At 45.1% G+C, this 27,410-nt stretch overlaps 1 protein-coding gene across 1 annotated transcript in view; it reads right to left on the bottom strand.

Annotated features, from left to right (window-relative positions):
• Positions 1–27,410, bottom strand: part of LRRC40 (leucine rich repeat containing 40) — a gene marked incomplete in the record, with an annotated part of 881,899 nt that overhangs the window by 290,612 nt on the left and 563,877 nt on the right.

The raw sequence follows: 27,410 nt of genomic DNA, 5'->3' as shown, positions 1-27,410 counted from the left end.
GCATCAGAACACTAACCAAGGTCCTAGTAAGACCCGAAAGAGTTCTGTACTAAAGATCAGATCCCCTAAATAAGATCCAAGCATGGTCAATAAGCTCTGAATAGTCTCTAAAGGCTTTGCATCAGACCATAAACAAGATCCTAGTGAAGGCCTAAGCTCTTTTCAGAAAATGCAGTAAGGTCACATACATCATCATGGGAACACACCAACATCTGCCCTTAAACACTGTTAGTATAGCATTTAGCAGACCGCCTTAAATGAAACTGCATCTTGTTCCACAACAAATGTTCCCTGCTACAGCACATCCTCACATTAAGGTTCAGAAGCAATTTCCAATGGACTCTAAATAGAAGTATCTTGGCATTTAAATCATGATAGCATACCAAATAATCAAGGAGATTCCTTGCAATACTGCTATGCTGCAGTAAAGAGAAGAAAGCAGATATCAAGCACATGAAGTGACAAGACTGCCAACCACAAATCTGAAAGGACTTGAAAGTAAAAGAAAATCTTTTAGATGTCATAGTGTCAAGGTCAACAATACAAGGGCATGTAAAAAATACCTGTCCTATCTAGGGTCATCAAGGGAGAGGTAGCTGAAGTTCCTTGACTCCTCAGCATGCATTTTTATGTATCAGATGGGGAAGCAGAATGGGAAGGAAAAAAAAGGATAATACCTGAAATTCTCCAACATCCATCTGGTGTCAATGGGGCAGTTAAGAATCAATGGCTACTGACGAAGAAGTTTGAAAATAACTGAAAATTAAAGTCAGCAGTATGAAAACAAAATGCTAGCTCTCATTTGGGATTCAAAAACAAGACCTCCAGCATTTTATGCTGGTACAACTGCTACTGGACTAACAAGAGCTTATGTATGGGTAGGTGTTCAGTATTTCCTTAACAGCCTTTTTTCTTTCAGCTAGGAAGCCACAAGCATGGTGATTAAGGTCAAACACAAACAAAAAGCCTTTTGATTGAGTATTGTAAGAATGAGACACATGAAAGGAAAATACTAGCTTTTTTTGGGGGAAAGGTCTTGCAGGAAAACAAAACCTATCTATCCAGATGTTCTTGTTTCTCCAGCAGCAATGACACCATCATAGAATGATAAGTGGTTCTGAGCTTGAATCCCAAATGAGAAATTTTCCTTTCATAATTCATATTCTACCAATGCCTAAGCAGAAAGTTCTTTCTCCATAAATGTTTGTGAATGCAATTGAGAAAGGAAAGTGGAGATAAACTAATAACATATATGTGCCATGAGGCCCAGTCTCTTGTAACCTCTGGTAGAACTGGAAAAATCACAAAGAAATTAAATCTCTAATGAGAGGAAGAGGAAAGAATGGTTAATCTCAAAGAACATCAAGGTGAAAACAGAACACCCAACCATACAGACAAAATCAACTTGAACATTAAAGCAGCCAAAGTCAGACTCCATGGAAAACTGTCAACCCCAGAAATGATGCTGAAGTTGAAAAGAGAGACTGACACCTGCAAGGATCGATGGTGACTCTACTCAATTGATGGGTTCGTATCGGAGGTGTCACATCCAACTCGGATGCTGTAAAAGTTTGTGGCAATTTAGAGCTCTCAAACTTCTCTCTTATCCACAATGTACCCCTCCCCATTACCTCTGATCTTGTTTGCAAGCTATAAAAGGAAGACATATTCTTACAACTTCATACATATATGTATATAAATCAGATAAAGAGAGAGAAATAGGCAATGCCACATCTGGAGCTAGTAATGTTCGAAAGAAACAGAAAAACTTATCTGCTCGCTCTTCTAGAATAAACCTAAAAAATGTTTGGGGGTTGGCAGGTGGGGAGCAGAGGAGTAATGAAAACTGACAACACAGATGGAACATTATGGTAAATACATAACTTCTTTATCTGGTGTTGACAATTTTCATTGTGTCCTCGACTGATGGGACAGAGTCCACAATTACTTAGAACACTGGGTGGGTTCAAGGAAGGATATTTCTGAGCAACATTGTGCTGAAAGATGCCCTACCTCTGGACACCAAATCCAGCATATAATGAGAGATAAAGGTGTAAGGGGAAGCCCAAGTTGCTGCTGAACAAATATCATCCATGGAAGTTCTTGAGTGGAAAACTGAGGCGGTAGCTACAGTTCTGGTTGCATGAGCATGTACTTTGTATGGCAAAATAATACTTGTAAATAAAGGAAATACAGTCAGCACGTCATTTAGCTAGTATGAATTTAGATACAGGTGAGCGCAATTTCAAATCAGCAAAGGATACAGACAACTGATCAGTCATTCTGATATCTTTTGTTCTATGAAGGTAGAAATGTAACTGCCCTATGCACATCTAGCAAATGTAAGGAATAGTTGTGTAAAATCTTACCATGACCATTGATGTCCATCTCTTCTATGTTGCAGTATTCTGTACTCTGGGTGGTCTCCTCTTCCTACCTGAACGTCCGACCAGACTTCAAATGTTTGTAGTCTGTGACTAGGACATCAAGTATTCTCCTTTGCTGGAATAATTCAGGAAGAAGACTGGGAGAGTGATACATTGATTAATGTTGATGTGTGACGCTACCTTGGGCAAAATATATGCATTGGTTTTGTAAGGGGAGACTATCCTTATGGAAAATGAGATACGGAGGTTTCACAGACAATGCCTGAATTTCTAAAATTCATCTGTTTCACTGACAATGCCTGACTTTCTGAAATTCATCTGGCGGAAGTGATGGCAACTAAAAATAAGGTCTTCCAAAACAAAAATTTAAGGTCACAACCATGGACAGACTTGAAGGGTGGAAGAATCAAGGACTGCAGTACCAGATTTGCATCCCATGGTGGAGTGGGATCTTTAAAAGGAGGTTTGAGAAGAACTGTGCTGCGTAAAAGCTTTACATAATTTATGAGAGGCTAGTACATGGCCATCAAACGCAATACAGAAATTAGAAATTGCAGCCAACTGGAATTTCACTGTTGAAGAACTAGCCCCTTGGTTGAAAAGCAAGCAAAGCTTTTAAATAGCCCAGTGTACAAATATTTTCCACTTACTAGTATAAAGTTTCCTAGTGGATAGCTTAAGGGATGTGACAAGCTGGGGAAGAGAGCGGTGACTGTCTGGCTATTATTGGAATTGGAGAAACCAAGCTGTCAGCTTGAGGTTTGGAAAGTCCGGAAGTGTCATGCCCCTTTGGGTGAGACAGGAGATCTGGAGCTGCATCCAGAATCCAAGGTTGGTGAATTAAGTGAGGCCAGAGGAAGGGAAACCAAATCTGTCAAGGCCAGAATGGGGCAATGAGAATGACCTTGGTCTTCAACCCAGAAGTTCTCTGAAGAAACTTTGGAATTAGGGGAACTGGGGGATATGCATTAAGTAATCCGGGGGGGGGCAATCATGGAGAAGAGCATCCCTCAGTGACTCCCTCTGTGGAGGGATTATGGCAAAGTAGCTGCTGCACTTGTTTATGGGAGACGCAAAGAAATCACAGCGAGGCTGACCCCACTTGCAGAAAAGTTGTTCAGTAACTTTGTGGTTGAGGTTCCATTCATGAGGTAACAGAATGCACCTGCTCAGCTTGTCTGCTAGCATTCTGGACTTCCCCGGAATGTGCATTGCTGAGAGAAAGCTGTTGGAAAATATTGCCAACTGCCATACCCTTAGTGCTTCCTGACATACTGGGTAAATCTGGTTCCTAACTGTTTACTGATGCACGAAATTTCTGACAGTCTGTTTGTATTGCAATTGTTCCTAATAAGAGAGCATTGCGAAAGGCATGCAATGCTAAAAGCACTGATCTCAACTCTAGTATGCTGATAAGCAAATTGGCCTCTTCATGGGAACACATGCCTTGGACAGTCTTTCCCAGGTAATGCCCCCCCAGCTGGGAAGCATCCGTGGTCACTATGGCCTTGGGCTGTGAAGGGACAAATGGACAGTCCTGAAGCAGATATTTCGACTGGATCCACATCAGACTTTTCTTGCACAAGTTGGTAATTTGTATTGGAGCGGACAAAGGTAGTTTAAGAATTGACCACTGAGATGCCAACATAGACTGAAGAATTTTCATGTGAAACCTGGTTAATGGCTAACAGAAGAGTTATCACTGACACCATCAATCCTACAGCTTGTAGAACTAGGCAAACTGAGATCATGGTGTTGCAAACTGTCTTGTTGACTTGTGACTTTAAAGTTTGCACTCTGGGATGGGGAAGGTAGGCTATTGTTGATCTTGTGTTACATAGCACTCCTGAATTCTAAGATACGAGTTGGTTTTAGATTAGACTTTGAAATATTTCTGACCTTGTGCAAATGTGGATGACTTCTCTTGCCATAATGAGTTGATGCTAAGTATGGAAACACATGGAATCCTTGCGGTCTTAAATGAACTGCTACCACTGCCATACATTTGGTGAACACCCTGGGGGCTGTGGTGAGACCAAAGGGCAGTGCTCTGAACAGATAATGACCGGCTCCCAGCCGAAGCACAAGAATGAACCATTAACATCTGGAACTTTTGTTTTTTGAACAAAACTGTTCAGGCTGTCGAGATCCCAAATAGGTCTCCAGTCCTCTGTTTTCTCTGATTGGGTGGAACATTGGGGATTTTCTGGAAAATTGGAGGAGGAAGGGAAAATGGAACTATACATCTCCTCTGGATACAATCCTATGCACCCAAGTATCTTTTATCTCTAGCGAGTATCTCTGGTGCAGGGACAAATGACCCCCAAATGCCTCCAGAAGGGGACAGTCGGGCCTCTGTTCAGGAGTGCTGGAAGGGTTTGCCAAAGAATGGTTCTTGGGACCCTTAATGTTGTAGGCCTCCTCTGTCACGAGGGTGGTGTCTACCATTTGAGTTTCCTCCTCTGCTCTGGGGGAGGACCCTCCACGTGTCCTGGAAAGATGCTTGTAGTGTCTTGAACCACATCTTTCCACCCCCTCAATGATGCCTGGAAAAATGCACACCCACAGCAGAAAGTGTCTTTCCATCCTTCTCACACCTGGACAACATAGCTTTCATTTTGGGCCCAAAGAGAGATATGTCATCAAAAGGAGCACTGACGAACATAGACTTAAAAGGCTCCACAGAGTCATACAAGCACATCCAGGTATGTCTCCTAATGGCTATTCCTGAACCCACTGCCCTTGAGGTTCCTTCTGCCACACTGGAAATAATCATAAATGAGCTCAATATCGATAGTAGGGTCTCCAGCAATGAGGTGATGGAATCCTTCACCTCCTCAAACATGGTTGCTGCGAGGGTACCTGAGAGTTCCTTTATCAGATCCTTCTGTAGTGTGGTGAAATGTGCCAGATAGTTCACAGATCTCAAGGCGAAGGTCCCTGAAGCGTAGACACCCTTCCCAAACCTGTCCATTGATCACAACTCCTTGTCGGGGGGATGAAGAGTGGAACTTTCGTCGGCTAGTTCATTTCTGGTGGTCGCTGCTATGACCATGGCATCAACAGGGGAACCCCTTGGACCAGAACTGCTAGTCTTCCAGTGTGGCCATAATTTTATCATGCTTCCTTGGAATGGCCTCACTGGTGTCAGCTCCTTCCATGGCCATGAGACCAATTTGAGGAGCTCATCGGCAGGAGGATTCACCCAAGACTTAGATGGGTCAGTACCAAACACCTCTTGGAGCACAGATACCTCCAAAGGGTTTCTGGGCTTCTAGCTATCTCTCTGTTTTAGGATTTTGAAGATGTCTCCGAACCAGATGTCCGCAGGAGGTGACCATGGGAACCATTCTTCCTCCTCAAAATCTGAATCTTCGGTGAAAGATTAAGGAGAATCCAGATGCTTCCCTCTTGTATGTTCTCTTATGAGGGATCTCCTTAGTAGGATAATTTGGGGAGGTATCAGAAGAGGTGGAAATACCCTATTGGATGCCCTGGGGTTTTGGTACTGGCTGTCCCAGTGAGAGGGTTTGTGAAGACTCAACATAGAGATGAGAAAGATGCAGATGCAGGACCCGAGGGGATAGGATCTGTCTGGGTCATGGTAGCTGACAGGGCTCTCTCCAAAGTCCTAAAGGCTGACCTTCCCACAGAGAGAGAGATAGGAACCCAGATCTGAAAGGAGAGCTTTCTGATCCTTGGTCCTTCCCTGCCCAGAGGAAAGCTGCCCGGAAGTGAAGACATTCAAACCGAAGACTCAGTGATACTTCCATGTTATTCGGCCAAGAGCTGTTACAACTTGTTATTTTATGTACTCTGGAGGCCAATACAGTCTTTAATGGGTCTCAAAGATAGTTTGAGAATGAATCTGCTTTCTTTTACCAAAGAAGTTCATCACATAAGTGCATCTCCTAGGTCCAATTTTCCTGAAGCCATTTTTTCAGAGTATGCTGATATTTTTAATGACAAGTTGGGCAAACTTCCAGTTATGTATTCTAAGATGTTTGCTCCAGTGGTTAGACCGGCAAAAAAGTTCCGATAGCTATGCAGAGTAAAGTCAACGCTCAGATGGATAAAATGGTGCAGCAAGGTGTAACTTGTCCAGTTACAGAACCAACTGAACGGGTATAGTCTATGGTAGCAGCCCACAAAAAAGGCTCAGATGAAATCAGAATATATATTGACCTAAGAGATTTGAACAAAGCATTAAAAAGTCATCATTATCCAATGTGCACAGTCGAAGAGGTTCCAGGTCTAATACCGAATGCCACAGTCTTTTCTGTCTTTGATGTAAAAAGGTCATTTTGGCAAGTGATTGTTGATCGCAAATCCTCATTACTAACTACTTTGGGTACCCCATTTGGCAGATACAGCTTCTTCAGGATGCCATTTGGAATAAATTCTGCAAGTGAAGTCTTTCAGCGAACAATGGAGCAAATTTTTTTGGGTTATCCTTCTGCCATGATAGTAGATGATTTACTGGTTGGAGGCAATGGTGAAGCAGAGCATGACAGAAACCTAAGCAGAGTTTTAGCTACAGCACATGAAGTAAACTTGAAGCTCACTCCTCTGAAGTGCAAATTCAGGCTTTCAGATGTTACATACGTAGGTCATTTGTTTACCAGTATTGGTTTGAGACCAGATCCGACCAAGCAAGCAGCTACCCTTGAGATGTCAGCACCAATGTTCAAGCTCTACAGCATTTCCTAGGCATGGTCAACTATTTAGGCAAGTTTATACAAGACTTCAGTGAGTTGGCAGCACCTTTAAAAGAGCTAACATGCATAAAATGTTTCATGGTTAAGGCTAGACCACCACCAGAAAGCATTTAAAGACCTCAAACAGAAAACTGCCACCTCACCTACATTAAGATACTATGATGTGAACAAACCAGTCATTCTTTCCAGTAATGCTTCAAAATTTGATTTAGGCTGAGTCATACTTCAGGAGGGCAGACCAGTAGCCTATGCATCTAGAACACATACCCAAATTGAGATGCAGTATGCTCAAACTAAGAAAGAACTTTTGGCAATTGTATTTGCATGTTCCAAGATTCATGATTATATTTTTGGTCGAACTATTCAGATTGAAACTAATCACCAACCACTAGTTACTATTCTAAAAAAGCCTATGCATTCCGCTGCAGCAAGATTAAGAAGGATGCTCAAATTGCAAAAATACTTCAAAATGGTCTATATACAAGGTAAACTACTCTATCAGGCTGACATCATATCCAAATGACTCAGAAATATGACGGAACAGCTTGATGCAGAGAATTTTGGCTGACATGATGAGTGTGTGTAATTTTTCTACCACTAGGCTTGACGAGTTAAGAGATCACACTAAGTCTGATCCAATTTTGCAAAAACAAAATCACTACATTAATGTTGGATGTCCTTCAAAGCAATCTAGTGTACCACCTGAAGTGCAAACCTACTTTCCTTACAGAGATGAAATGTTGATGGAAGATGACATTACTTTCAAAGGTCCTAAAAAAGAAGTTCTGTACCTACCATAACATTCCATGTTAGTTGTTTTCATCTCGCCTTCTTTCTTGCTGGTTGGGATCGGGGCCGATCTTCAGCTCCGACTCGGCCATCTTCAATAGCTCGACAGCCGTTTACTGGCTCGAGGCTACCTCCTATCCCATGATGCCTAGTGATAGCTATTTCAAATGAGATCTGGGTAGCTAACTCCAGACATAGCAAGAGAAAAAACAGTCCAAAACAAATAGGTTGACTATACCTGCCATATTCTCTAAGTCAGTACAGGAAACAAACCAGAGAACACCCAGCCAGTGAAATAAGAACTCCTCTCGGTCCAACAGGACAGGGGGATGGAGGGTGGGACGCAAGAAAGAAGGCGAGATGGAGACAACTAACATGGAACGTTATGACAGGTACATAATGTCTTTATGTTAAGTTGTCTATCTCGCCTTCATTTTTGCTGGTTGGGATAGCGTCTCTAGCACTTAATATCCTGGGTGGCTCATTGGAACAGACTCGTCAGAACAGTGGAACCAAAGTCAGCTCTGCTCCTGGACACCATATCCAGCTTGTAATGAGAAATAAAGGTATGAGGATTTGCCCATGTAGCAGCTGCACAGATAGAATCCATGGGCAGCCTAGACTGGAAGGCTACAGAGGTGGCCAAAGCCCTAGTAGAATGACCTTTCGGTTTGATAGGTAACTCTTTGTTCTTTAACTGATAAATGAAAGTAATAGTGTGAGACATCCATCTAGTTAAGGTCACCTTGGAAACTGGGAGACCTTGTTTGCCTAAGGCATAAGAAAGGAATAGCTGGTCTGACTTCCTTATTTCCTTAGTTCTGTGCAGGTAAAAACGCAATCGTCTATGAACGTCCAATTGGTGTAATTTGTACTCTGCCTTGTTGGTGTGATTGGAGAAAAACACAGGAAGGTCTATAGATTAGTTTAAATTATTTTCTGAGCAGACTTTAGGAAGAAAAGAAGGATTAGTTCTCAGAGCAACCCTGTCCTTATGAAAAACCAAGTATGGAGGACGAACACATAGCGCCTGAAGTTCGGAGACGCGTCTGGCTGAAGTAATAGCTACCAGAAAGAGTGTCTTCCAAGATAAAAACTTAATGGAGCAGGACACTGCTGGTTCAAAAGGGGGCAGAATTAAGGAAGTTAGGACCAAATTAAGGTCTCAAGGAGGAGGGGGATCTCTCACTGGAGGCCCAAGGAGTCATCCCCTCACAAAAAAGCTTTACAGAGCTTATGAGACAATGTTAGAATTTGACAACCCAACATGAAAGTTAGAAATGGCCGCTAATTGAACCCTGATCGTAGCAGAAGCGGACCCAGAATGAAAAAGTTGTGCTAGGAATTCCAGAATTTCATGGACTGTGGCTGAAAAGGGATCTATGTTCCTAGCATCTGCCCAACAAGAAAAATGTTTCCATTTACTAGCATAAGTTTTCCTGGTTGTGGACTTGTGAGAGGAGACAATAATCTCACATACAGCCAGGGAAATGCTGGGATGCCTGGCTAAGGTTGGAAGTGGAGCAACCAAGCTGTGAGCTGGAGAGTTTGGAGGGACTGATGCAACCCGCCTGACTGATGAATCAGTAGATCTGTAATAGAGTCCAGGGCTGATCGAGAAGGTAATGGTGCAGGAACGGGAACCATATCTGTCGAGGCCAGTAGGGGGCAATGAGGATCATTTTGCAACCCAATGATATTGCTTATTGTATGAGTTTCGGTATCAGGGGAAATGGAGGAAAGGCATAAAGAAGTCCCTGAGGCCAATCTTGGACTACAGCGTCTCTGGGTGTGTGACCTGGAAGCGGAAGAAGGGAGAAGTAGTTGCTGCATTTGCTGTTGAAGGCGGTGGCAAAAAGATCGTAGCAAGGCTGTCCCCATTTGCAGAAGATAAGATCTGCAACTTCCTGATTCAGAGACCACTCGTGAGGCATGAGGATAGCTCTGTTGAGCCTGTCCGCTATGACGTTGGACCTCCCAGGGATGTGCATTGCAATCAGAAAACGTTGGGAGGAAATTGCCCACTGCCACAGTCTGAGTGCTTCTCGACACAGGGGGTAGGATCTAGTTCCGCCCTGCTTGTTGATGTACCACACGACTGACATACTGTCTGTTTGAATTACAATGGTCCTGGAAGGAAGAGAGTCCTGAAGGGCTTGCAACTCTAGGAGCATGGCTCTCATTTCTAGGATGTTTATGTGTAGATGGTACTCGTAAGGTTGCCAAGTGCCTTGGACTGTCCTGCCCAGATAATGCCCCCCCCCCACACTATCAGGGAGACGTCTGTGGTCACTGTGGCTACCGGAGGGGGCTGAATGAAGGGTCTGCCCTGAGGCACTAGCGAGGAGACCATCCACCATGAAAGGTGCCTTTTGCATGCTTCTGTAATCAGGATCATGTGAGACATGGGCAGCTCTTGGAAAGACCACTGTGTGAACAGAAGTCACTGAAGGATCCTCATATGAAAGCGGGACAGTGGGATTAGAAGAATGTCTGCTGCCATGGAATGCAGAGTTTGAAGGACGAACCTGACTTAGATCCTTTTGCTCTGCATTAGAATCTGTACTTGCTGACTAGACACCCTTTCTAGCGGTAGCCTTGCAAACATGTTCCTTGTGTCTAAGTCTGCTCCTATGTAGGTGATAGATTGACAGGGCAACAAGGCAGATTTTTTAGAAGTTTATTGTAATGCCTAGCTGGGAGCAGATTGTGATTGTGTAGTCCCTGGCTTGTAGGAGTTGATGCCTGGTAAAAGCAGTGAGGAGCCAGTCGTCTAGATATAGAAACATCTGGAATCCTTGACGTCTCAGGTGAGCCGTGACCACTGCCATACATTTGGTGAACACCCTGGGGGCTGTGGTGAGACCAAAGGGCAGAGCTCTGAACTAATGACTGCCTCCCAGCCGGAAGCGAAGAAATCTCCTGGAGCGCCTGTCCATCTTGATATGGTAGTACGCGTTCTGAAGATCTATCGAGCACATCCAATTGTCCTGACTCAGAAAGGGTAGAATGGACTGTAGCGTGACCATCCGAAACTTTGTTCTTTGTACAGACCTGTTTAGTCTGCTGAGATCCAGAATCGGTCTCCAGTCCCCTGTCTTTTTTGGTACCAAAAAGAACCTTGAGTAAGTTCCGGATCCGTGCTGGTCTGCCGGGACTTCCTGGATGAGACTTTTTTTTCTAGCAGTTTTGAAACTTCTATTACTGCTTGATCCGTTGGATTGGGTGGAACATCTGGAAGGGATTTCTTTGATGGTAAGGGGGGTTGATGGAAGGGAATTTTGTAACCTCCAGATATAATGGACCGTACCCAATTGGTCTTGCGTTAAATTTTGCCAGGCTTTTGGGTACAGTGAAAGTCTTCCCCTGACTGCCTCCAGAGGTGAGCAGCCAGGCAACCCTTCAGGGATGCAGAAAGGGCTTATCAGAGAAAGATTCTCTGTTGCCCTGGTTCTGCGGACCTCCTCTGTCACGAGGGCGGCATCTGTTATTATTGTTTCCCCTTCTGCCTCTGGAGGAAAAATCACTATGTGTGTCAGGCAAGGCACCCTGGGATTTTCGGAACTACATCTTGCCACTCTTTTACCTTTGGGGTAAGGTCTAGAGGGAGTGGAAAAACGGACTCCCACGGCAGAGAGAGTCTTGCTTTCTTGCTCACACCTAGTCAAAGTGTCTTTCACCTGTGGTCCAAAAAGAAAGGAATCATCAAAGGGGGTGTTGGTGAAGGATGCTCGAAAGGGTTCCGCAAAGTTACACAGCCGCATTCATGCATGCCTCCTAAGGGCCACACCCGTACCTGCGGCTCTACTCGCACCATCGGCTGCATAGGAAATGAGCCTCATGGAGTTAACTACAGAATTAAGCGTCGCCAGCTGGGAAGCTACTTTAGCTTGAGCTCCCTCAGCTGATGGATCTTGAAGGGTATCTCCGAGCTCTTTAAGGAGATCCCTCTGAAGCCAGGTAAAATTACATAAGTAGTTCAGTGCCCTCATAGAGAAGGTCGCTGAAGCGAACATTCACTTCCCGTATCTATCCATCATCCTAGACTCCTTGTTAGGAGGAAGGACAGATGAAGAGGTCTCCGCTAACTCTTTTTTGGTGGCTGCTGCTACCACCATGGCATCAACAGGAACACCTTTAGTAAGAAATTGCTTATCCTGGGGTGCTGTGATGAATTTACCAGGTCTCCTCGAAGTTGGTTCCACTGTATCCGGAGCTGACCAAGCCTTTCGAGCCACCACTGCCATAAGTGGATCGAAAGGCGGAGAAACCCAGGAGGTGGAAGGTCAGGAACCGAAAGCATCCAGAAATACAGACATCCTCGGTAGGGGCTAGGGGATTCCAGTTCCCCCTCTGCTTAAACATTTCTACGATGTCCGAGAAGGAAACATCTTCAGAGGGGGATCTCTGGGACTCTTCCGAATCATCTAAGTCTGTATCAGAAGTGACAAGACTCCGGGGAGTCAATGTGCTTCCTCTTGCACTTCTTACGAGGGGGCTCCTATGAATGATCAGGGGAGGCCTCGGAAGAGGAAACACCCAATGGGGTGTCCTGGAGCATCGGTTCCCTACGCTTGGGGCCTGGAGGAGGAGCAGAGATTGGCACAGGCATTACAGGGGACGGAGCCGGTGGGGCTGATAGTGGAGCTGGCTCAGTGGCCAGCACACACTTCATAACATCGAAGGTGTCCCTGCCACAATGCAGAGAAAGCTCCGGTTCTGGGGAAATAGGAATCTCTCCGCACAGAGGGAGACGGCTCTGAGGCCGATGTAGGAGCCGAGCTCACCTGCGCCAAAGCTCCGAGAGGGAGAACGGGGTCGGACAAGGGTCCGATGCTACTCGCCCCCTCGGAGCAGGTGAGGGAGCCACTGTGCCCAGATCCCTTGATGGATGGCACCACCGAGGGGATCGGAGCAGACGCCAGAACAGAAGGAGATAGAGTTATTGGAGCCGATGGTTCCACTACTCGAACCCCAATGAACTCCGGCTCTGAACTCATTGGAGTCGGAGGAGGAACATCGAGAGAAGTGGACAGAGCCAATACCTGCTGAGGAGGGCTGGACAACATCTTGGCAAGTGCCTGCGACTTTAGCAATCTACTGACCACTCTCTCCACATCGTGATCCGACAGCCTAGAGGATCGAGAGGAGTGAGAGGATCGGTGACTACGCTTGCTGTGTAGTAAAGGAGACCGAGGAGCCGAATGCACAGATTCTAGTGAAGGGGACCTCAGCCTCTTGTGGCTCCGCGACAGCTCCGAAGTCTCTGATGGAGCCGACGGGGAGATTTTGTCTTGTCGGTGCCAGCCAGAACCGAAGTGGAAGGTAAAATCTGAACTGAAAACGGCTCCGAACTTGGAGCCAACGGCTTGGTGGGTTTAGGGGATTTCACAGGCTGAGAGATTGGCCGGTGAATCCTGGGGTAAAGACCCCCTACGAATAAGCTTATTCTTACGCTCCTGCAGGACTCTTGAACTAAAGGCATGGCAGATAGAACAAGAGTCCTGCAGGTGCACAGCGCCTAAACAATAGATGCAAGTGTGCCCATCTGTCAGAGACATTTTCTGACAGCATGAGTCACACTTCTTGAACCCAGAAACCTTGGATTCCTTTGACATCCTTAAAGAAGGAAAACAACAATTATAACTACTAGAAGCAGTATACAGTCTACACAAAAAACACACAGACTATAGCTAAAGGTTTTTTTTTTTTTTTTTTTTTTTTGTACATAGGAAAGCCTCTAACTTAAACGGCTAGCCTATGAGAGAAAGGTAGAAGGAAAGCCTCTAACTTAAACGGCTAACCTGACAAGAAGAGGTGGGGGAGAACTCTCTAAGTTAAACGAGTTCTACAAGAAAAAGAAGGGATACTACAACTAAAAACTAATTATCACAAAACAAGACTAACTCTAATAATAAAACACTAAAAGTGTTGAATTCTAGAGTAAGAAAGTTATACAAAAAACTTTATACGAGCCTAAGCCAGAAAAACGACACCTCGTAGCTGAAGCGTCAAACGAGATCTGGGTAGCTATCGCTAGGCATCATGGGATAGGGGGTAGCCTCGTGCCAGTAAACAGCTCTTGAGCTATTGAAGATGGCCGAGTCGGAGCCGAGGTTCGGCTCCGATCCCAATCAGCAAGAACGAAGGTGAGATAGACAACTTAACATCTGTTGTTCCTGCTTCCTTACAAGAATATCTCCAGATTTTGCATCATGGTCACCCAGGTTCCACATCCACTAAGACAAGCGACAGAATTAGTATTTTGGTCATTATTACTGCAAGACATTGACAAAGTACCTTCTTCTTGTTCAGTATGCAATAATACTAGACCGCATCTGCAGAGAGAATCACTTCAGCTAAGTGAAGCTCCTGAACTACCTTGGTTGACAGTAGCCACAGATATCTTTAAGTGGAACAATCAACAATACATATTATTGGTGGACTCTTATTTGAACTGATTTGAGATCGACTTACTACCAAATATTCACTACTGTTATTACCAAGTTGAAACATCATTTCTCAAGTCCATAGTAGTCCACACAAAGTTATCTCCGACACTGGTACTCAATTTACTAGTCAGTTGTTTCAGAAATTTGCAAGAGAATGGGACTTTGTACATGTTACTAGTAGTCCTGAATATCTTCAGTCAAATGGTCTAGCTGAATGTGCAGTACAGAGTGCAAAGCAATTATCTGAAAGGCCAAAGCGTGACAATACTGATGTCTTTCTGAATTCACTTAATCTCAGAAACATACCCCGTAACGATATTCTTGGCTCCCCTGCTCAAAGACTTCTTTCCAGGCAAACAAGAACAATGCTACCTATTAGTTCCAGTTTACTGAGCCCTAAAGTTGAGAGCAACAAGGCTAAACTAGTCAAGAAGCATTCCGTCCAGTCCAGTTATGACAAATCAAGTAAAGTTCTTCATCCGTTGAGGGAAGGAGAAACAGTGAGAATACAAACGGGGAAAGGTTTTGACCAGATTGGTCATATTACAGGTATATGTGTCAAACCGAGATCCTAACTTATAGAATCCAAGAGTACGGAGTACAGGAGAAAACTTAGGCATTTACTCTCTGTGCTAGAATCATCATCACATCATTTGGATAACTCAGACTCAATCTCAGAGTGAATCAAATATTGTTCCCATCGCAGAGTATACTCCTAACTCGGATTCCATTTCTGAAGATGTTATAGATAACTCAGACTGAACATTTTAGAGAGACAGCTGCAGTTGCCAAGTCCAATTCCCAATTTTATGTCACATGATATGGACAAGTATCCAGGCCCAGTGTGAAATATGCAGCAACATGGACTTAACTGTGTATATGTGTATCTTATCCTATATAATTTCATGATAGAAAACTGTGTGTGATATATCTGCATACCAAACTGATTCATAACACTGCATGTTTTATTTTTCAACAGGGAGGATGTAGATCAGTGTGCATGTCCTATGTGCTGTATCCAAGTATGTCAAAGATGTAATGTGCATGTATAAACGCCAAGCACATGCCATTCCTAGTATCATTTTGAGAATGCAGCCAGAGAGTAAGCAAGCACGATTCCAACAGTTTGTATACAACTTACTTAAGTCAGCAATCTTCTATCATGATGCTTTTGCATAAAATAAAGCTGTTTGAAAAGAACCCAAGACGACTTCTATTGTGTACAAAGTAGGAGCGCGACAATGCGGAACTGTGTCTTCTTGACAAACAGAGTCAAACTGCTTATATCTAGGATGGGTCAGAGGTCTGCAGTCTTCCTTGGCACAAAATAGAAAAGCGCAAGTAAGTTCCGCATCCTTGTTGTTTGGTTGGGACCTGCTGGAGGACTTTTGTCTAGAAGTTTTTGCACTTCTAGAAGGGCATTCGCCCTCTGAATGGGTGACATGTCGGGGAGACACTCCCCTGTGTGTGTGTGTGTGTGTGTGGGGGGGGGGTGAAAGGAAAAGGGATATAGTTTATGTCTGTCCAGGCTGCTGGATGCAAGGATAGTCTGCCCCTGTCTCCAGAGTAGGACAGTCGGGCAGCGTTTCAGGAATGTTGAAAGGGCTCATCAGAGAAGGGTTCCCTGAAGCCCTAGTTCTGTAGACCCCCTCTGTCTGTGGGGTGACATCTACCATTAAATCCTCTCCCATTGCCCCTGGAAGAGTATACAGCCTGCGAATCAGGGAAGGTCCTTTGGTATTTGTGGAACCACATCTTTCCACCACTCCATTGGTTCCTGAAAAAGGTCAGTTAGGTGGAAGAAAATTTGATTCCTACAGCAGTGTGTGTCTTGCCCTCCTGTTCACTGCGGGTAAGAGTTTCCTTAACTGACTGAACAACGAGTAACTGTCAAAGGGGGTTGTTAATGAAAAATGCTTTGAAGGGGTCCGCAAACCCACATAGTCTCATTCAGGCAAGTCGTCCGAGGGCTATGCCTGGACCCACCACTCGAGAGGTTCCCTCCCTTGCGTGGTGATTTGCCTTATCGAGGAGTTAGCAATCGAAGCCATAATATTCAGCTGTGTGGTAACCTTTTTCCAAGTTTTCCTCCGACAGCAACGGCATCAGAGATGTGGAAAGTTCCTTCACCAGGTCTCTCTGGAAGCAAGTGAAATGTGCCAGACATTTTAAAGCTCTCAGCAAAAAGGTGGCTGATGCATACACCCGCTTCCTATGTCTGTCCAAAGTCCATGACTCTTTGTTCGAGGGTTGGATAGTAGAGCTCTGTTCAGCAAGCTCCTCCTTGTTTACTGCCGACATCACAATGGCATCACCTGGGACACCTTTACTCCAGAAAGGACTATCCTGAGAAGGGCTAAGGTACTTACCCGCACACTTTGGGACTGGTTCCATGGTATCAGGCTCCTTCCAAGCTCGATGGACGATGAGGATAAGATGGGCCACCACTGGGGTCACTCAGGCTGTAGATGGTCTCGTCCCAAATGTCTCCAGGAAGGGGGTTGGGACAATCATCCATCCTTTTGTTTCAGGATTTCTAAGATATCTCCAAAGGAGATATCGGGTGGTGATCGGGGGGACACTTCCCCTCCAAAGTCGGTGCCCTCTGTTAAAGACTCAAAGGGGGAGTCAAAGTGCTTCCTCTTGCACTGATGCTTCCAGTGGGCATCCTCCGTGGGGTACTTGGGCAGGACCCAGACGACAGGGGAACCTTTTGCTGAGGGGTTGACTAGAGGCTCTCTGGGAAAGGCTGACCATGAATCAGATGAATAGAAGCAAAGCTTTGATCTACAGAGGACTGGGAAGGGCCTGGTGGAGGAGTCAAAAAGCCCCCCTGCTACATGGAATGCAGAGGATGCTGGGGGGAGCCTGATTACCTCACTCAAGAGGCCGAAGCCCCTAAAGGGGAGAGAGAGACGAGGCCATCCTGGCGCTTACATCGCCAGAAGGCACCGGGCCTGAGCTATCGATGGCCAAGGCACACAGAGGAAGGGACAGCTCCGGAACAACATAGTCAGAGCAGACACCAACTTTGAGGCTCTGTCATTGATCCCTTAGATCTGGGACTTGTTCTGTTCTGACAGAATAAAAGCCAAGCCAGTCTGGGACACTGGAGTTGAAGAAATGAGTTTTCCCTGATCCCGTGCTGGTCCACTCAGTATCACAAGGCCCTGCAACTCTGAAGCCAAGTGGATCGGAGAAGGAGGCTAAGATATCAGGGTCGGGGCTCTTAAGGATCCAGCATGGGTCGGAGAAGACAATCTCCAGCTGCATCTGGGCTTTGAAGAAACTCATCATTCAATCCATTTCTGAATGCAAAAGCCAGGAGGACCTAGAGGACAGAGAAAAATGTGTCAACCATACCGGTGATATGCCTGGCTAGGCAGTCTGAGAGGAGGAGGAGGAGGGTGACTTGTCCCAGTGCGGAGTAAGACTGAGACCTGCGATCCAGGCAGGACTGATGAAGTCTGCTCCGGAGATGAGGAGCTATGGATCCTAAACCTCTGATGGCTTTGAGAGGTTGCTAGAACCTGAGGTCAATGGATCTGGTGGCAGGGGGGGTTGGTAGGCTCCGACTCCCCTTGATCCGAACGGCCTGTTGGATCCAGAGAGACGCACAGCAGATGGATCCAAAGGAGATGGATGCGAAAGCTTCCTTCGCTTTTCGGAAGTAGAAGCAGATGCCCCCGAGGAGTCAGAGGCGGCGTCGCTTCTTCTGGGAAAGAGTCTAGATTCCAGAGGAGGGAAAAGCCCTTTGCAAGATGAGCTTATTCCTCCTGCCAGCAAGGGCTCAAGGACTGAAGGATGAGCAAATGTTGCAAGGTATATCCAAGAGCCCTGGGCCCCATCAATCAACACACCTCTTTTGGGCATCAGATTGGGGAATCTTATGCCCACAAGAGGCCCACCTCTAAAACCCAGCGGGTCTGACATGCTTGTCAGCCACTCACACACTCACTCACAGAAAACAGTCGCACACGAACTCCAAGACTAAACTGTAACTAAAAGCAGGAAAGTTTTTTTTTTTGTTACAGAAAGAGAAAGTTAAAGAGAAAGGAGAAAAGAGAAAGGAGAAAACACGAAAAGGGCAGGAAGGACCCAACACCAGCAAAAAACTAAGGTAGCGTAATGGGAGGGGAGGTAGAAATTAAAGTTAAACTACTTAGCTAGACTATAGGGCAAAACAAAGAAGAATTTTAAGTGAAAAATGGAAACTATTAACCTATGTAGTGGAGAAGGTCACAATCCAGTCTGTTCCAAAATGGCAGCAAATGAGGTCTGAGGATTTGAAGAGGAGTGAGGCGTTATGGGAGAGGAAGGAGTTTGAGGCTCGGATCAAATGTCGGGGAAATGGCCAACTTGGATCCATGGACAGATCCGGAGACCCATTTGTGACACACAATGAAATGGAAAATATCAGAAGCTTAAGGTTTTCATGTGTATTTATCAGCAAACTGGATATAGTAGATGCAAACAAGGGCTTCTGCCAAATAACGATGGATGAAGCAAACTCCAAACTATGTCTATTTAAAAAAAAAAAAAAAAAGCTAATAGGAAGGTACACATCTTACACTTAATTTGGTATTTTATCAGTATCAGAGGTATTCTAAGAGTTGTAGCACAGACACCTGAAGGCTTGAAAGGTGGTGTACATAACTGATGGCCTCTTAGTGTGAGGTCGGACTCGAGAAGAGCTTAACAAGAGGTTGACACATTTACTGATTAAACATCGGGCAAATCCGCAATGCAAATTGTGGCCTGCTACAGATCACCATCCATGACCCAGGACCACCACTCCGCCTTTCTGGAGACACTAGAAAACATGAAGGTCATACCGAACACCCTGATATTGGGCGATTTCAATTATCCTACCGTTAACTGGGAAAACTACTCAAGTACAAACTTCCATGTCCAGCGCTTCCTGGAATTTATCAACTCAAATGCCCTGGATGAGCTGGTAAACTCCCCTACCAGAGGTGAAAACATATTGGACCTGGTCATCATCAACATGGGCGACGGGTGTTCCGCACCGGAGGTCAACCAGTCACTGGTTAGATTAGACCATAAACTAATCACTCTGAATGTCCACACCACCCCCAACCAATGAAACCACAGTGAAAAACCTTTCTATAGCAAACTTCACCTTACTTAAGACAGAGGTGGTAAGTTTCACAGCCCCCAAGCTAAAGGATAACAGTGTCCATGATGCAGGAACCTTTACAAGTGCACTCTATGAGCACCTACAAGGATGCATGGATTGTGCCATCCCTAGCAAAACCAAGACTCACTCACCTAAGAGAAGGAAACCAGTCTGGTGGACCCCTGCCATAAACAGGCTATACAATAGAAGGAGGAAACTAGTTTAGAAAAAAAAAACAAATCCCAAGAAGGAAAGACATCCCTGATTAGTATCAGTAAGAAACTAAGGTCACTCAAAATCATCCAAGACCAACTTCGAAAGAAAAATAGCAAAGGATTCGAAAGATAACCACAAAGCCTTCTTTAGCTATGTCAAGAATCTAAGTGGCAACTCGCAGATATGCCCTGAGCTAGTGCAAAATAGCACAAAATATACTGAACCTACTGATATTGCCAACATCCTGGCAGATAGATTCAGTGCAAACTTCACCCCCCTCTCACCAATAAAAGGGCCCACAACAATACCGGAAAAGTGTAGTGTCCCAGAAATCACAGAAGCCCAGGTGAAAACAGCCCTTTCAAAAGCCAAAAGCACAGCATCAATGGGGCCAGATGGTGTCCCAGGCTGCATCTTGCACAAACTACAGAACGAACTAACCCCCCACCTAAACGCACTGTTCAACCTCAGCCTCTCCACAGGCTACGTGCCCATAGAATGTTGCACAGCAACGGTTATTCCACTCCACAAAGGAGGGGCCACAACTGACCCTGGTAACTATCGCTCCATAAGCCTGACTAGCCTGGTCTGCAAGGTTATGGAGAGCATCATCATGGAACACATTAACAAAGACATTGGGAACCTCCAAACACTTGACCCGACCCAGTTTGGCTTTGTTAAGGGCATATCATGTCTACTAAACCTGGCTGACTTCGAGACCGTCACCAAGGCCATAGATGAGGGGAAGGTGGTTCACACAGCCTACCTTGACCTCACCAAGGCTTTTGACACCATTCTCCATTAGAGAATTCTAGAACAACTCACCAGCCTGAACATAAACCCCTACATCACGAGATGGGTTGCCAACTGTTTTACAGACAGAACTCACACGGTAAGAATAGCGGGCTCCAGGTCCGACTCTAAACCAGTCACAAGTGGTGTCCCACAAGGCTCGGTCCTGGGACTCCTACTGTTCGGCATATACTTCTTAGAAGTACAGGCAAACACAGGAGGACTATGGCTAACCAAGTTCGCCGACAGCAAACTGGGAGCCATAATTGACTCTCCGGCTGGCACGAACATTCTCCAAAAGGGCCTTACTGAGACGGACACCTGGTGTCAAAGCCATGGTCTCAAGCTAAATGCCAAAAAATGCATAGACATCCCATATGGGGAAAAACAAAACATCCATGAATTACCGCAAAGGTGGCAGCCCCCTTAATACAGAAGAGGTAATAAGAGATCTGAGGACCCAGGTAGATAGTAATCTCTCCTTTAACAATCATATTGACAAAGTAGTTAGGAAATCCTTCTATGGAGCCCATCTAATTACTGAAGGGTTTGCATCTAGAAATAAAGAGGTCATAGTGGCCCTCTACACTCGTCACTCATCAGACCCATCATAGAGTACAATGCCCCATTTGGGGCGTACCTCACAAGACACACCCAACAGCTGGAAAGACCACAAAAGTACCTCACCAAGAGGATTACTGGCCTCAAACATATGTCCTATGCAGCCCGACTGGAAAAACTCTGGCTGTACTCAGTCGCATATCGCTTACTCAGAGGTGATCTCTGCCTGACTTACAAAGCCATGTCCAGCTCAGAAGTGATGGACATGCTCCACCTAAAGAAATCCAAGTCACTGCGAGCCACTCGCTCTAGTGTGCTAAACCTCGTCACAACAATAAATAGAACATGCTGTAGGGATAGATTCCTGTCACAGAGACTCCCCATGCTTTGGAACACAATTCTTAACTACATTATGCAGAGCCCCTCACTAACGCTCTTCAAGAGAAACCTTGACGAGTGGATGGGTAACAGAAAATACACCCCTGGATCACTTCATTGGCTCTTCTTGTCAGAGGCTCAGTTAATTAATCAATGGGGCAGCAAAAGCTGACACACTCTGGCTAGACTTATAAATGCCCTCGGGCAGACAGCCTAGTACCTACCTATGAACCTAAAGATTGCATAATTCACAATTAAGTAAGGGAAAATGTAAAGTAACAGTGAATTCTGAAACAGGCTGGTCATATTCTAACATCAGAAGGCCTGAAATCTAATGCAGGAAAAGTCAGAAAAACAGCTCAACTCTCAAAGGCAGAATGCAAGTAGGTAGGTATTACAGGGTTTGTGACAAATTACTAAATGACTTTAAACGAAATGACATTTAATTAAGGAGTAATGGCTGAAAGCTTTTAGCAATCTTTGAAGCTGCTCAGGTTGGTATATAAAAATTGAGGGTACAGTGAGGCTTGCCCCTTTGCAAAAAGGCTTCCTTAGTGATCAAGAGGTTTTGGTAATTTTGACCAAATGCCTTTCAATTTAAAGTTATGTGATGCAACATAAATCCGTACTGCAGACATATCTAGGAATGATGCAATACCTTGCAAAGTTAATATCTAATACATTGCAAATAAAGATGTCTCTTCTGTTGGATCAAGGCGTAACTTAAGAAAAAAGCTAGGAGTGTATAAATGCTCTTGAAAATAGTTACAAATCCACCAATATTGAAGTGCTATGATGTAAACAAGCCATATGTGCTACAAGTAGATATTATTCAGACTGGTATAAACAAGCTGTGATCCAACAACAAAACAGTTATTTATCACCGAATAGCACTTAAACATGAACAAATATGTGCTCAAAGAAAAAAAATGTATGAAACGCTACATCTGTGAAAAACATCATTAACACCTGAAGTAGAGAAAGCCTTTAAAGGCACATTCAGGAACTGCCTGTGCAATTCACCTCAAAGGGTAGGGAGGATGTTACTTATAAAAATGTAATTTGAAAAATAAATGTAGACCACACAAACATGTAGCAGGAACACTGAGTAAAGCATATTTACTAGAGAAATGATGTGGTAATTCAAGGGAACTGGGTTTTCCCAAGGGGGATGATGACATTTTTTCGCAATGAGCTTAAGGCCATGGTTCTGACACACCAGTGGCTGGTCTCAGTGACGCCTTTCTGTAGAATGTCAACATCACCTGGGGAGTTAACAACAGCTCCCAACTTGCAATCATCTGTGAGAACCTTGTCAGCCAGAGTCCCTTCGTGTTGGCCTGGACTTCAAAGATGTAGATACCAAACAGGAGAGGACCCAGGACTGAACCCTGTGGGACTCCACTCGTGACTGGTCTGCATTCCGACTTGGAGTCAGCTACTTTCACACTGTGGGTTCTATTTGTGAGTCAGTTTGCAACCCACCTAGTGATATAGGGGTTGATGCCTAGCTTAGTGAGATTTTCTATGATTCCTGAGTGGGGAATGGTATCAAAGGCCTTGGCCAGATCACGGTAGGCTGTATGAACCACCTTGCCTTCATCCACAGCTCTGGTGACTGACTCAAAGTCGTCGACCAAGTTGAGCAGGCATGATCTACCCTTCAAAAAACCAAACTGTGTAGGATCCAGAGTGTGGAGATTCCCGATATCCTTGTTTATTAGGTCCATGATGATGCATTCAATAGCTTTGCATATCAGACTCGTCAGGCTAATAGGGCAATAGTGCCCAGGGTCTGTAGTCGCTCCTCCTTTGTGGAGAGGGAGAACTGTAGCAGTGTGCCATTTGGTAGGGAAAAAGCCTGAGGTGAGGCTGCGATTGAACAGGGCACATAGGTGAGGTGCCAGTTCACTCTGTAGTTCATGTAGAACACAGCCAGGGATATTGTCAGGTCCCATAGAAGCTGTATTCCTGGCCTTGGACAGTGCTGTTTTAATCTGTGCAGCAGTAATACTGGGTGCCCGGCAATATACTGGTATTGTGATTGGTCCATTAGGAGGGGGGAGAGAGGGGTAAAGTTGGCACTGAATCTGTTGGCCAGTATATTGGCAATATCTTTTGGCTCGGTATAGGAGGTACCATTGTGCAGTAGCTCAGAGCAAATCTGGGTAATGTCGTGGAGATTCTTTACACAACTATAGAAGGCCATGTGGTTGTCTTTATTATCTGCTGCAATTCTGTTTTTATAGCTAGCTTTTTGTTGAGGCTGATAAGGGAGTTTTTCCAGTCCTGGGCCTTTACCTCATTCTGCATCAGTTTCCTCCTTCTGTTGTAGAGTTTGTTTATGGCAGGGTACCACCAGATTGGATTCCTGGCGAGATCGATGCATTTGGGCATGCATTCATACAGTGCACTGGTGTATGACTTGGCGGTTATGCAAATATTCTCCATTTGCATGGGTGCCGTGAAGTTAGCAACCTCTGTTTTTAGGATCCCAAAATTAGCTTTGGAGAAGTTTTTCATGGTTACCTTTATGGGGGGGGGGGGGGGGGGGGGTTGGATTTCCAAGATGATTAGTTTGTGGTCGGATCTAACCAGAGAGGAGTTAACTACTGGTGTATGGCAACGGTCACCCATGTTAGTAATGACCAGGCCAAGAATGTTGCTACCTCTAGTGGGGGTAAGAACGAGCTGGTCCAGGGCTTTGGAATTAATGAATTCCAGAAAATGTTGGGCAGGTGTATTGGTACACGAGTAGTTTTCCCAGTTAATGGAGGGGTAGTTGAAGTCGCCCAGTATGACAGTGTTAGGCTGTACCCTAATATACTCCATGGTGCTTAGGAATGTGGAGTGAGTCCTTGGACATGGTTGGGGACCTATAGCAGGCTACGACCTGAATCGGTGTCTTACCCGGGCTGCACCTGAAGTATCTTAGATGTGTTATGTTGGGCTACCAGTCTAGAGGTGTGTGCTTCCTTCATGTATATGGAAACACCACCACCTTTGGAGCTTTGGTCCAAGTTCTAGGGCTGAAAGGTGTGGAATGAGTTATAGCCTGGTAGTGCAGGGGGAGTTTTCTGCCTTGAATCAGGTCTCTGTTACAGCACAAATGTCGATGTTCTCCATTTTAAGGAGTGCTCCGAGCGAGTACATTTTGAGATTTAGACTTCTAGCACTGAGCAGCATGACCCTCATATATTGCATTTGTTTGCAGCTGTTACGGTGGTAATTTGGTCTTTGGAACACTGGCTAAAAAGGCACTACAGGGGTAGCAAGAGCCTTGGCTAGTATACGGAAGACCAGGGGTGACAGATGCAGGCCATCTCGGGCAAAGCAGCAAGGTCTGTCAATCATATCATCCCAGGCAGACAGATACTGGATCTCCTGAGAATGACACCAGAAACTTAGCCAATTGTTGAAATCAGTCATTTTCTGCTTCTACTGTGATATCATTCTGGGTGATGGTAGGATGCTGCTCAGGGCTAGGGTCATACCCGCCTGGGTTACATAATCCAAGAGCTCCTCCATGTCTCTCCATGTAGTCCAGGGAGGTACGTCTCAGGTCACTCACACCCACATGTACAATGACACAGTCATATTTGTACCTGTTGTTGAGGGTCCTGAGTGCATGCATTATGTGGTGGATCCTGGCACATGACGTGCAGTTGACTGCTACTTTCTCCTTATTCAACCTAGTGAGTGGGACATCAGTGTGCCTCACTATCGAGTCACCTATGACTAGTATATGTTGGGCATGCTGTTTTCCTTAGGGGCTTTGGTGGATTGGCACACTGTTTAGGAGAGTTGTGTCTCGTGATTAGTATTATGTTGTGGTGGTCGAGTGCATTTCTGCCTTGGAGGTCTCTGCTGTTTGGGTAGATTTTTACTGACAGCTTCCGCGAAGGTGGGTGCGTGGTTTGTGTTTTTATGTGAAGGCAGTGCTGGTGTGTGTTCTGGAGGGCTGTGTGTTCCATGCGGTGTGGTGCAAATGTTGACCTTCTCTTCTTAACCAGCTATTCTGGTCTTGGCTGGAGAGTGCGTGGCTTCCAGTTTGCATATAGAAGTGCATCTCTCGCAAGTCTGAGTGTTGGGAGGTAAGAGGACAGGGTTGCCAAGTGTACATGAGGCAGTTGCTACATTGCCTCAGGATGCCCAAGTTCACCATGTTAATAGGAGAAAGTACAGGGAACTGACCTTTAGACATGCCTGGAGGAGTGGGCATTAATAAGTACTGGAGCTGTTTCCTTGTAGAAAGTTTAGTGCTGGTAGCACTTGTGTGTGCTACAATAATTGCTACATGAAGTCTGATAAAGTGCAAAACTAATACGCTAGTAAAATTGTAGAGAGGAGAGAACTAGCAGATCTAAGGGAAAAATTGAAGAGCAGACTTTGGCACCACTCAGAAGCTTACAAACAGTAAATCTGTGACTAGACTAGTTACAGGAAAAGTGGTAAACAAGTGCAAATGCTGGCTTTTAAACCAGAAAGTTGAAAAAGATGGAAAAAAACTTCCCAAGCGGTCAATAAATTAGAAGTTATGTACTCACCATAACGTTCCATCTGAGTAGGTGTATTCATTTGTCTGCAACCTGTGGGTTATGGATCCGATATCGGATCCGAACCGGCATGGTTTACCAGCTATGGATCCAAGCTCTCAGCTCCTCCCCTCACCCATAATGCCCTGCTCTACCCTTATGACCTCAGATCGAGTTTGCCAACAGCAAGAACACCCTGAAAAGGGTAACACATCATATGCAGGAAACTGAAAGGCCAGGGGGATAGGAGGGCGGGATGGTTGCAGACAAATGAATACACCTACTCAGATGGAACGTTATGGTGAGTACATAACTTCTAAATCTGAAGTAGGAGATTCATTTGTCTGCAACCTGTGGGACAGAGTCCCCAGCTACCTGAATTTTGGGCGGCCATCATGGAATGATATTCCGGAGCACCGCGGAGCCAAAGGATGCTCTACCCCTAGATGCAAGATCCAACTTGTAGTGGGAAATAAAAGTATGAGATGAAGCCCACGTGGCTGCTGCACAAATATCATCTAGAGGAATCCTAGCCTTAAAGGCTGCCGAGGTAGAGACTGACCGGGTTGAATGGGCATGTACACCCTCCGGTGCGGGCCTTCCCGAAGCTTGATAAGCCAATAAGATACATTGTGAAATCCAGCGAGATAATGAGACTTTAGAAATTGGTTTGCCCAAATTAAATTTAGCAAAGGAAATGAACAACTGGTCGGATTGCCTATGACCAGCCGTCCTGTTTAGATAAAATCTAAGTTGCCTGTGAACATCTAAGGAGTGAAGCTTGTATTCACCTTTGTTTTCATATTTAGGAAAGAACACAGGAGGTTAATGGATTGATTAATGTTTGCTTCAGAAGCTACCTTAGGAAGAAAGGACGGGTTGGTCCTGAGGTAAACACGGTCCGGATGAAAGACCAAGTAAGGAGGTTTAGCTGATAATGCTTGAAGCTCTGAAACTCTCTTGGCAAGTAATGGCTACTAAGAAGGCGGTCTTGAAAGATAAGAATTTCAGATCTACCGTAGCCGCGGTTCGAAGGGCGGTCAAGGCCTGGAGAACTAAGGAAAGGTCCCAAGGAGGAACCGCTTGCTTTACAGGGGGCCTGAGAAGAAAAGTACCTTTAAAGAAAATCTTACACAACTTGGCGACATCAGTGGATTGGAGTCATGACCAATGTGATAATGGGAAATTGCATAAGTTGTACTTTGACCGTGGAACTGCTGGCACCATCATTAAAAAGAGTGGTTAAGAAATCAAGCACCAAAGGGAGAGGAACTGTGAAGGGGTTTAGGCCTTGCCGCTCCGCCCACAACGAGAACCGTTTCCACTTGCTGCGGTAGACTTTCCTAGTGGATGGCTTATGAGCTGCCACCAGGATGGCCTTAACAGGGGGCGAAATATCGGGAGTCCTGATCAAGAGTGGAACTGGAGCAGCCAAGCGGTCA

This window comes from Protopterus annectens, chromosome 10.part0 (genome assembly GCF_019279795.1).
Source record: "Protopterus annectens isolate FY-2018-M chromosome 10.part0, PAN1.0, whole genome shotgun sequence".
NCBI classification, from domain to species: Eukaryota; Metazoa; Chordata; order Ceratodontiformes; family Protopteridae; genus Protopterus; species Protopterus annectens.
Note: the sequence above shows the minus strand (reverse complement) of the source record. Positions and strands in the feature narration are given on the sequence as shown.